Here is a 12779-nt window from a genome sequence, read left to right on the forward strand (position 1 = left end):
TAACACAGGAAGAAACTTAAATTACATTTGGTATGGTGATGCCTTTTTATTTATTTATTTTTAATGGAGGTACTGGAGATTAAACCTAGGATGTCATGCATGCTAAGCACGTGCTCTACCACTGAGCTATACACCCCACCCCGGATGCCTTTTTAGATACAACCCCAAAGGCACAATCCATAAAAGAAATAATTGATAATCTGGACTTCATTAAAATGAAAAACTTCTGCTCCACTAAAGACATTGTCAAGAGAATATGATAAAACACAGACTATGACTAAATATTTGCAAAATACATATATGATAAAGTTCTGACATTCAAAACACACAAAGACTCTTGAAACACAACAATAAGAAAACAAATAAGATTTTTAAATGGGCCAAAGACCTTAACAGACCTCACCAAAGAAGATATACAGATGGGAAGTAAGCATATGAAAAGATGCTCCACATCATTGCATACCAGGGAAATGATAATTGAAACAGCAATGAAATACCATTACACACCTATTAGAATGGCCAAAATCCAGAGCACTGATAACACCAAATGCTGACCAGACAGGAACTCTCAGCCATTGCTGGTTGGAATGCAAAATGGCACAGCCAACTTTGGAAGACAGCTTTTGAGTTTCTTACAAAACTGAACATACTCTTGCCATATAATCCAGCAATTGCACTCCTCGGTATTTACTCAAAGAAGTTGAAAACTTATGTCCACACAAAACCTGCAAACAGATGTTTATAGCAGCTTTATTCAAAATTGTCAAAGCTTGGAAGCAACTAAGATGTCCTTCAGTAGGTGAATGTATAAACTGTGGTACATCCAGACAAGGAATATTATTCAGCACTAAATAGAAATGAGCCATTAAGCCATGAAAAGACCTGGAGAAATCTTAAATGCATATTATTAAGTAAAATAAGCCAATCTGAAAATTCTACATATTGTATGATTCCAACTATACAGCATTCTGGAAAAAGCAAAACTACAGAGTCAGTAAAACGTGGTTGCCAGGAGTTAGCAAGGAGGGAGCGATGAATAGGCACAGTAGAGAGAATTTTTAGGGCTGTAACACTACTCTATACGATACTATAATGGTTACGTTACTTTACATTTGTCAAAACGCATAGTATGCACAACACCAAACATGAACCTTAATGTAAAGCACAGATTTCGGGTGATTATGATGTGTTCATGTATGTTCATTAATTGTAGCAAAAGTACTACTCTAGTGGGAGATTTTGAGAGTGGGAATGGCCATGGGTATGTGAGGGATGGAGGTATATGGGTAATCTCTGTAGCTTCCATTCACTTATGCAGTGAACCTAAAACTGCTCTAAAAAATAAAATGTATTTTTTAAAATCAAAACCAGAAGGTAAAGGTATAAAAAATGGGAGAGAAAAGATAATAAAATTTGAGGGCCAATCTGGGGGGGTCTAATAGCCACCTAATTAGAGTTCAGAAAGAGACAGAATGAAAGGGATGAAATTATCTAATAGTGCAAGAAAATTTTCCAGAATTGAGGGATCCAAGTCCCTAGAGTACTTGGTGAGTACTTGGTGAGCCCACCAAGTGATCAGCAACATGCACCAAAAAAAAAACCTGAAGTGATTCACTTATCACGAAGGGGAGCTGGTTTGTAGTAAGCTTATGTTATAAAAGGTACTGTTCTTTTTCAGTAGCTCTAATTTAAGGCTTGTGAATCCATTACAGTCACTTCAGTGGAGTTTTCATTAGAATCAGTTGGCTGAGCCAAGGTGCTAATGAGGCCCCAGTCATGGGCGTAACCCCTGGGTGGGCCATTCAATGTATTCTGTTCTGTGGCCAGCCTCTTAGCATAGAACATGAGGGAGGCAGGGTTAAGAGGGTTAAAAAGTACAGATGAGTCGATTCGAAACCATCCCCAGTATGAGAAAAAACACTCCAAGTACCTGTCCTAGTGGAAGTGCTGCCTGTTCATGTATAACAGTTAGACTCCTCAGTTTGGATAACCAAGATGTACTAATTATTTAATATATTCAATTACTATCCACACACTGCACTGGCTCTGGGCCTTGAACTATTCTCTGGAGAAGGAAATAGTTGGGTTCTCTGTGTTTTTTGGTGGTTTCCTAGTTTTCTTTCTTCACATAAAAATTCAAGCAAGAGCCCAGAAGTAATTTTTCAGGCTAGTATTTCCAGGCACACGAATTTTATATGCCAGTCAGATTTATTGTAATAGGAATAGAATGAATTAAGTCAGCTGCTTCTAGATGAGGTTTGTGATTGATTTTCCAGAGCACCTTGGAGACTGCCCGTTTATCTCTTACTGTTCTCAGTAAAAAAATAAATAAATAAATAAAAATAAAAAATTTTGCTCTTTGGTCAGGTGTGTGCTATTTTCCACCTCTCTTCCTTGGCACCTACTACTGCACAGCACCACGCGTTCTTTTCACCCAAATTGCTTGGCTTTACCATGTCTCTCTGAGATTTTTTTTCTCCTTCTGGTCATTGCTCTTTTGTCAAATTCTCTTTGAACAATCTCTTCCTTTCCCTGTCTCTCTATTTCATGCTCACCTTCTAATGACTCTTTTGGTAATATCCAAAAGGCTTATTTAGGAAGAAAAAAAAAACGATCAGCAGGAAGAAAAACATCTTCTCTTACTCCAGATTTTTCTCCCATTTTAAAATATGATATTCTATTCATCTTGGAGATTTTTTTAAGTTTTCAGAAGTGAATATTAATCAAGCCACAGCATGAGGCAGTGAGGAGTCCATTTACTTTTCTATGCCTCAATCTTAGCCTTTGTAAAAGGCAGTCACTAAGTTACCCAAAGCTGATACCTCTTGAATATAAGTAACTTCTTTCTTTTTTCTGTCACTGCTTTCTCACTGGTCTCTGCCAAAGCACTCTGAGTAGAATCCTACCTGTAAAGTGAGGAAACTGAGGGACAAAGCCTGGTTGTGATTTGATGAAGGTCACATGGTTTGTCTGTGGCATTCAGAAATAGCCTGGTAAACTCAGTACACCAGACAGTCTTCCCACTCAATTGTAAATCATTTAAACTCAGATTTAAGTATAATACCTTGCCTTGGTCTCAGTGCCACAGCATTTTATTGTTTCTGGCAGAGAAGGGGGAAAAATGAAAATTAATATAGTGGTTGAAAGTTAAATCTCTTTAACAGACTAAGCTCAAAAAGATACTCACTATTTTCCTTCAGTTCTTCCTCTTGCGCCCCAGGCTTGGTCCTGCTTGAAGAACATATGAAAAATTATTAATTTGTCTTCTCTGGGGCTAACTATCCCTGCTATAGTGAGAAAAGCCCTGGAAAAGGAATCAGGAGACCCAGGGGCTGGTCCTCAGTGGATCACTAACTAGCTGTGTTACTTTGGGCAAGTTGTTTCATGGTTCTGGCCTTCAGTTTTCCTATCTGTAAAAATAAAGGTTGGAGCAGAAAATTGCTAAGATCATTTCAGTCCCAATTTTGTCCGATGCTAGCTAGAATCAATAAAAGAAAACACTTTGTGAGTGAGCACGTGAGGTAAATACAGAAGTAAGAAAAGAGACTAACTGGTTGTTCAGCACAGTAGACAATGCACAAAGGAAAATCCAAAGAGGTATGAAGCTGAAAAGTGTAAGATGCTTTTAGCAACCTAGAAATGGATTTAGATATCATTTAATATAGGTCTGGCATGTTACAGAGAATACGAAGACTTGGATTAGATGATCAGTTCCAACCCTCAAGCTGTCCTTTCTTGTTGGTTGATGTAGTTACCCATCAAAGGGGATATAGAATGGGCTAAAAGCAAAGACCTTCAGAGGTGAAAAATATAGAAGGATAGAATCTGACCAATGCAAGTTTCAATCATCTACAGAGAATGGACACCACTATTTTAACCAAGCACTGATGGCATCATTGGTAACATAAAAGAATGTTTGACACTTGGCAAACATTCTATGAGGCTGCGCACCCATGTACATGAAGGCAGCCAAATAAACTCCTGTTGCTATAATCAGTGTCTCTTTGGGGCAGGTAGATTTCTTCCCTGTTACACTGGAGTAAATGAGTCAGCTTAACTAACTGGAAGAAAGTGATTCTTCCAGAACCATGCTTCTCAAATTTAGGTATGCATGAAAATTATCTGAGGAAAGTTGTTAAACTGCAGATTCCAGAGTATGACTCCTGGGATTGTGAATCAGCAGACTGTAATTATATGCACCAATCTGTATCTTTAAAAAGTATTGCTGGTGATTCTAATGCAAGTTGGAGTGTACTTTGAGAAACTCTGGGGTAGAGAGACCAAATCAGGCCTCTTCTACAAGGCACCTGTTCCTATATGGTCCATTAGAATAAGGTCTTCAAGCAAAGAGTTCCCTACAGTGAGTTTTCTATCACACCAAAAAGACATAAGCAATACGTAGAAAATTCAGGTATAATCCAAATTCAACGATAGTATTTCTGACTGAAATAAATATAGGCTGTGATTATCCCCCCGTCTTTAGTATCTTCACTATCATCTTTATCAATTTTGTTCCTTAAGCATTTTAACATGCTCTGATCTACCCTGGACATTATTTTACTAAATTCTTCAGCAGTATTTGAAACACTTCATATTCCCTAAAGTAATGACCATTCCCACTGTTTTGAAACTCTTTCTTCCCTTGACTTCCATGACACCAGGTTCTCAAGATTTAACTGTTAATTTTCTGGTCATGACTACTTAGTTTCCTTTGTGGTATCTTCCTCCTATCCCCATTCCTATGGGATAGTGATCTCTGTTTCAGACCCTCTTCTCATTTTAAGCATTCTTCTTGGGCAGGGTTATCTTTTCAAGGAGCTTCAACTAACATCTCTAAGTTAACATCTACTAAATCTGAATCTCTAGACCACATCTCTCTCCTGACCTGAATAGTCAATCATCTCCTTGACTTCTCCACTAGAATGATGCCCAAACACCTCTACCTTGGTGTGTCCAAAACTGAATTTGCAAAATCCAATAGATCTACTAGAGGATCTAGCCATGAAAATCAGGTAAAGAAAAGAAATAAAAATCATCAGAATTGGAAAGAAAGAATTAAAACTATCTATTTCAAATGACATGATCCTATAATGGAAAAAACTACATAATCCACTGAAAAACTATTGGAGCCAATAAACAAGTTCAGCAAGGTTTCAGGATACAAGATCAATATACAAAAGCTACTTGTATGCTTATACACTAGCAATGACTGACCCAAAGTGAAATTAAGAAAACAATTCCACTTACAATAGTATCAAAAAGAATAAAATCTTAGGATAACATTTAACCAAAGAAGTGTAAGACTTGTACACTGAAAACCCAAAAACATAATTTAAAGACATTAAAGAAGACCTAAATAAATGAAAAGACATCATCCTACGTTCATGGATTCGAAGACATGATATTGCTAAGAAGGCAATACTCCCCACATTGTTCTACAGAGTCAAAGAAATCCCCATCAAAGTTCCAACTTCCTCTTTTGCAGGAATTGAAAGGCTTATCTTAAAATTTATATTGAAATGTGAGAGACACATAATAGCCAAAACAATCTTGAAAAACAAGAACAAAGTTGAAGGAGTCACACTTTCTGATTTAAAAACTTATTACAAAAACTACAGTAATCAAAACAATGTGATACTGGCATAAGGATAGACATATAGATCAATGGAATAGAATTGGGAGTCCAGCAACAAACCCAAACCTCTATGATCAATTGGTTTTTGACAAAGGTGCAAGACCATTCAATGGGAAAGGATAGCCTTTTAAACAAATGATACTGTAAAAATTGGATATCCACATGCAGAAGAATGAATTTAGATCTCAACCTCATACCACATAAAAAAATTAACTCAAAATGGATCAAAGGCCTAAATGCAAGAGCTAAAACTATAAAACTTTTAGGAAAAAACATAGGGATAAATCTTCATGACCTTGGATTTGGCAATGGAGTCTTAGATATGACACAAAAAGCATCAGCAACAACAAAAATATAAGTTGGAATTCATCAAAATTAAAACTTTTGTGCATCAAAGGACATTATCAATAAATAATAAGGCCACCCATAGAATGGTGGAAAGTATTTACAAATCATATGCCTAAGAAGAAATTTGTATCTAGAATACATAAGAAAATCCCTTATAACTCAATAGTAAAAAAACAAATAACCTAATTTAAAAATGGGCAAAGAATTTGAATAGACATTTAAAAGGATATACTATCCAACCATAGGAAAGAATAAAATAATGCCATTTGCAGCAATATGGATGGACCTGGAGATTGTCATGCTAAGTGAAGTAAACCAGAAATAAAAAGAAAAATACCATATGATATCACTTATATGTGGAATCTAAAAAATATGAGACAAATGAACTTATTTACAAAACAAAAACAGACTCACAGACACAGAAAACAAAATTGTGGTTACCAGCAGGGGAAGGGGGGTGGAAGGATAAATTGGGAGTTCAGGATTTGCAGATACTAACTATTGTATATAAAATAGATAAGTAGCAAGGTCCTACTGTATAGCACAGGAACTATATTCAATACCTTGTAATAGCCTATAATGAGAAAGAATATGGAAAGGAATATATATATGTATAACTGAATCACTATGCTGTACACCAGAAATTAACACAACATTGTAAACTGACTATACTTTAATAAAAAATAAAAATAAAAAAGGATATACAAATAGCTAATAAACACATGAAAAAATGTCCAACATTATTAATGATTAGGGAAATACAAACCAAAACTGCAATGAAATACCACTTCATACCCACTAGGATAGCTGTAATTTAAAGAAAAAAAAAAAGGACAATAGCAATTCTTGGAAAGGATGTGTAGAAATTGGAACCCTCAAATATTTTTGTTGGGAATGTAAATGGTATAACCACTGCTGGAAACAGTTTGGTGGTTCCTCAAAAAGTTAAACATAGAGTTACCGGACGATCCAGTAATTATACTCCTAGCAATATACTCAAGAGAATTTTTTTGTTTTGGTTTCCATTTTTTAATTGAAGTATAGTCAGTTTAAAATTTTGTGTCCATTTCTGGTGTACAGTATAATGTTTCAGTCATACATATACATACATATATTCCTTTTCATATTCTTTTTCATTATAGGTTACTACAAGACATTGAATATAGTTCCCTGTGCTATACAGTATAAACTTGTTGTTTATCTACTTTATATATATTAGTTAGTATCTGCAAATCTTGAATGCCCAATTTATCCCTTCCCACCTCCTTTCCCCCTTGGTAACCATAAATTTGTTTTCTATATCTGTGAGTCTGTTTCTGTTTTGTAGATGAGTTCATAGTGTCTTTTTTTCTTTTTCTTTTAGATTCTACATATGAATGATATCATGTGGTATTTTTCTTTCTCTTTCTGGATTAATTCACTTAGAATGATGATCTCCAGGTCCTCCATGTTGCTGCAAATGGCATAATTTTGTTCTTTTTTATGGCTGAGTAGTATTCCATTGTATAAGTATACTACAACTTCTTTATCTAGTCATCTGTCGATGGACATTTAGGTTGTTTCCATGTCTTGGGTATTGTATATGATGCTGCTATGAACATTGAGGTGCATGTATCTTTTTGAATTAGAGTTTACTCCAGATATATATCCAGGAGCAGGATTGCTGGATCATATAGTCTATTTTTTGTTTTTTCAAGAGAATTTTAAAACATATATTCACACAAAAACTTGTACATGGTTTCTTTGAACCATGATGAAGGTGTTCTGGAATTAGATAGTGATAAAGGTTGCACAACTCTTGAATATATTAAAAACCACTGAATTGTACAATTTTAAATGGCACATTTTTATGGTACATGAAATAGCTCCATAAAAATATCAAATTTAAAAAACATTAGAAATGGGCAACAGATTTTAACAAGCAACTCACAGAAGAAAAACTAATAGGACTACAATTAAAATGAGAAATAATATTTTCAGCCTAAATCCAGTGACTGCCATCCTTTTAAGGAAAGGGAGATTTGAAGATACACAGATCCACGCACAGAAGGAAGAAGGTCAGCTACAAGCCGAGGAATGCCAAGGACTGCCCAGAGCTATGATAAGCTAGAAAAAGGCAAGATCCATGAGCGAATAAATTTCTGTTGTTCTAAGCCACCAAGTTTGTGGTTGTTTACGGCAGCCCTAGGAAACTAAAACACCCTACTAAGAATCTGTATCCTACAGAAATGCTTGTAGAAGTGGGCAAAGATATTTACAATATACTAGTAGGCTCATTGGAGCATTCTTTATCATCTCAAAAAATTAGAGGTAACCTAAATGGCCGTCAATAGATAGCCAGTTATATAAATTACAGTACATCCCATTGTATATAAAATATTATTCTGCTATTAATAAAGTCTTCTTGTATTGACAAGGAATGATGTCTTTGATATAGTTCCAGGTGGCAAGATCAAGTAGCAGACAAACATGGATGCTTTTACAAGATGATATATTTTAAAAACTATTAATATTGTGTACATATATACATACATGTATATGTGAGTGTGAATTTTCACTTGAATAGTAACAGATATGAAATAATACCCATTAAACTCTTAGTGGTTAATTCTGAGGACTTGTAGAGGTGGGTGAAAACCTTTTGATTTTTTTTTTACTTTTTACTTTTGATAGACTATTTGTCAGTAAAGCTGCACTTCTTTGGTGATGGAAAAAAAATTTAAACACTCCTTCCACACTAAAATTCTTTCAGTTGTTCAAACATTCCATTGTCTTTCACGTTTTCAAGCTGTTGTCCATGATTTCCCTCTGCCCAGAACACTGTCTCTGTCAACATTTTTGCCGGGCTATTCATCGTCCAAGTCTTGATTTCTTCACTCCTAGAAGCCTGCCCTGAGTACCCTTCCCCTCTTTATAACCATGCAAAGCTGGATTAGAGACTCTCTCCTGTGTTCCCAAGCACCCTGTACTGCCCTAAGATAGCACAGAGCATACACTAGGCTGTGATGGTTGGTTTGCCTGTCTCCTCCACTACACGTGTTTTATGTACTGCAGTATTCCCAATCTACAGCCAATAATTATTGAATTTATTAATTGACTTATGGACAGAACCTTACTGAAAATCCAATTCTTTTTATTTCAAAGGGAAAAAAACAGAAAAATATAGAAGACATTGAAGAAGGGAGCCAAAAAGATAACTCAGAGATATTTTTCTTTAACCCAGGTGAAGAGTTAGATGGAAAGACAAAAAGAAAAACAAGGCAGCCTGAGAGAAAAAGATCTGGGTAACATGATCTGTCATAACTTCATCTCTCCCCACAATCAATATTCCTCCTACAATGGACCGCTCAGTACTCCCACACCCCAAACACAAACTTACATGACTTTGCTCATATAAGGGGAAGTGCACGTTTGCAGCTCAAAATGCTCTTCTACCCACCCCCCTGCCAAATCTTATTTTTAACAGCCTTTTGACCTCGCAGAAGCTTTTGACAGAGTTCACCACTGCCATCTTTGTTAAACATCCTCTTCTCTTGGTTTTTGTGACACCTCAGTGTTTTTCTGCCATTTTCCTGGCCACTCTATTTCAATCTCATTTTGCCAGCTCCTCCTCCTCCATCATTTGACTTCTAATGCTGGAATTTCTACAATGAAATCCAGCCAGCTGAAGGGTGAATGTCGAGGCCATGGTGAAAAGTGTAACCACAATGCCAAAGATAATGGAGAAATATTGACAAACTCCTGAGGAAACCAAAGTATGACTCCAAAATTTTCTATCCTATTATTTTGCCCTTCAACAGACAGATATTCTCAAGCATGCAAAAGTTCAAGAAATACAACACTCATGAGGGCTGCTTAAAAAAATAGCTGATAAAATCTAGACAACCAAGAGATGTATCAAAACAAAGAACTCAGGAATAAAAAGCTGCGATGAAAAGACTAGTGGTAAGCACTGAATTGATTTAAATACAGAACCAAGACCAAACAAATTAGAGAATTCTAGGTGAAGAACAGAATGTAAATGTTATAAACTATGAGAAGGTATAAATAATAATACAGCTAACAAAAGAGATGGGAGGAGAAATGCCCCTCGTCATATTTCATAATGATAGCTTATTTCCTCATATTTATAATAATAGTTTATTTTGAACCAGGCTGTGTGCCAAGTATTTCATATGTAGTAATTCTTTCATTCCTCATAACCCAATGAAGTAGACACTTTTTAATCCCCAGTCTAAAAATGAGAAAACTAAGTAAGGAACATAGAGATAAACTAATTTGCCCACCCTGTAGCTAGTAAGTAGCAGAGCTGATTTGAACCCAAGCAAGCTGTCTCCAGAACCCATGCTCTTTACCAACTACCCAGGGAATCAGTCTAACACTATCAAAAATTGAAACATAGAGATAAAAATATAATAACTATAACCTCTTTATAGTTTCCAAATCTTTGATCTTAACTTTAAAATAGTCTTTCAGAGATTACTACTCCTTGAGGGGGAAGAAACATTTATCAGAAGTTTATCAGTTTCTTTACTTTCACTTTGATTTATTTTTCTTTTGTTCAAGCATTTTTTAAAATTTCATACTTTTAAAAAGAGTATGTATACTATTTCTATTGAAATTTTCTATCTATCCATTTCTTACTCTTTTATAATAAAATTGATGCCCAGAATAATGTTCATTAATCTTAGTAATTAATGTTTATCTGCCAGATAGCAAAGTAAGCACTTTAAATTATCTCATTAAGTTATCACAACAATCTTATAAATAGTTAGTATTTTTATCCACTTTTATTCAAATAAAGAAACTGAGGCACAATAATGGTTATTTCTGGTTAGTGCAGATTTGGAGGTATTTTTCCCCTCTTTTTTGCACTTCTCTATATTGCTTCCTTGTTTAATAATGAGTATTTTTTACAAAAATGTGAGTGCCATTCTAAAAGTATATTTTTAAATAAATTACTCTTGAAGATTCCACAGTGGTCAGTCTTGAGACTTTTTCACTTTCTATTCTGCATTCTCTCTCTAGACCATGTCATCAACTCCATAGCTTTGAATACCATCCACAGGTAAATGGCTCTCAAATCTGTATTTCCACTGCAGGGTTTATTTCTGAGCTCCAGACACATATGTTCAACTGCCAGCAAGACATCTCCTCTTGTATGCTTCATAAACACCTCAGTTTCAACATGTCCAGAATCATAGCCATCACCCAAAACTGGTCCTTCATGTTTCCTAATCCCAGTGAATGGCACCACTCTCCACCCAAACACACAAACCAGAAACACATGAGTCATTTTTCATTCCTCCCTTTCTCTCACCCTGTGTATCCAGTTCATCACCAAGTACCTGCTACCTCCAAAGTATATCCCAAATCCATCTACTTCTCTCCACTACTACTTCCTCAACCCAAGCCACCATCATCTCTTGCAATCAGCTTCTAACTTTAAAAATTCTTGCCCCCGTAAAATTCATCCTTCTCACAGCAGCAAGAGAGATGGTAATAAACATAAAAGAAATTGTGTATCTCCCCTACTTAAACTCTTCAATGAACTCCCACTGTTCTTAGAATAAACTAAGAAACCCCTTACCCCTTATGGCAGAAACTGCAAATTGCCTATCCAATATGTTTCCCCCTTCTATAATAAAATCAGGATTTTCTTAGGAGTCATAAGAGGCTGAGTTGAAAATAAAAGCTCTTCATCCTCCATTATAGCTAGGGGTGGCCAAACCCAGTTCTAGCCAATAGATAAGAGGAAATCTACAGGATAGGGCTTCCAGGAAAACAGTCGCTTTCCTGATGGAAAGAGACAGACTCGGCTGTCACATGTCTTTTGCCCTTTGCATTCTCTCCTTTTGCTGCCTGGAAGTAGAACGGTCATCTTGGAAGCATGAAGATGGAAGCCATGCTCAAAGGATCATAGAACAAAAAGATAGAAGCTTGGGTCCTGAAATTTGCATGAGTCTGAACTGATGACAATGAGGCTCCTTTAAGTCAGAAAAATAAACCCTTTATTTTGTTAAACCATCATAAGCTGGTTTCTGTTATGTGCAGGCAAAAACAGTTCCTAATAGATACAATTTCATATGATATGGTCCCTGCCTACCTCTTTAGGCTCTTTAGGCTCTCAAGCAACTCTCCTCCTCATTTACTATATTACCACCTTACTGACTTTCCTTCTACTCTTCAAACACGACCTCTTTTCTGCTTCAAGGTATTTGCATGTGCTGTTCCCTCTGGCTAGAATAATCTTTTTCCTATTCTTCACAGACTACCTTCTACTCATTATTTAGATCTGAGCCTAAAGGATACCTCTTTAGCATAGACGTCCCGATCACCTCCACAATCCAAAATAGGTGCTTTCACAATACCATGAAATTTTCCTTCTTAACATGTTTCATTATTTATATATTTTTATTTATTTACAGGACTTTCTTTTCCCTTTTAGTTTAACTTCTGTCTCCCCAACTAGCCTCTGAGCTCTACAAGGTCAGGGACTGTGTTTGTCTTGTTCACTACTAAATATATATCTAGCCCCTATAACAGTGCCTACCACATAGAGTGCTAATAAATGAAAAATCTACTAAAATTTTGTTTGCTTTGTGCCATTTATCCTGCTCTCCTGAATCAGACTTAATCACTCCTCCCTCTATGGTTCCATGGCATATTGCTTTGACCTCTGTTTTAATTTAATCCTTTTAACAAATGAGGCATGTTTTAAAGGATCTTGAAGTCTGCTCAGAAGAAAAACACATAAAAACTAATTATAATGCAGTATAATAAGCACAACATTTGA

The sequence above is a fragment of the Camelus bactrianus genome, chromosome X (assembly GCF_048773025.1).
Source record: "Camelus bactrianus isolate YW-2024 breed Bactrian camel chromosome X, ASM4877302v1, whole genome shotgun sequence".
In the NCBI taxonomy this organism is placed as follows: Eukaryota; Metazoa; Chordata; class Mammalia; order Artiodactyla; family Camelidae; genus Camelus; species Camelus bactrianus.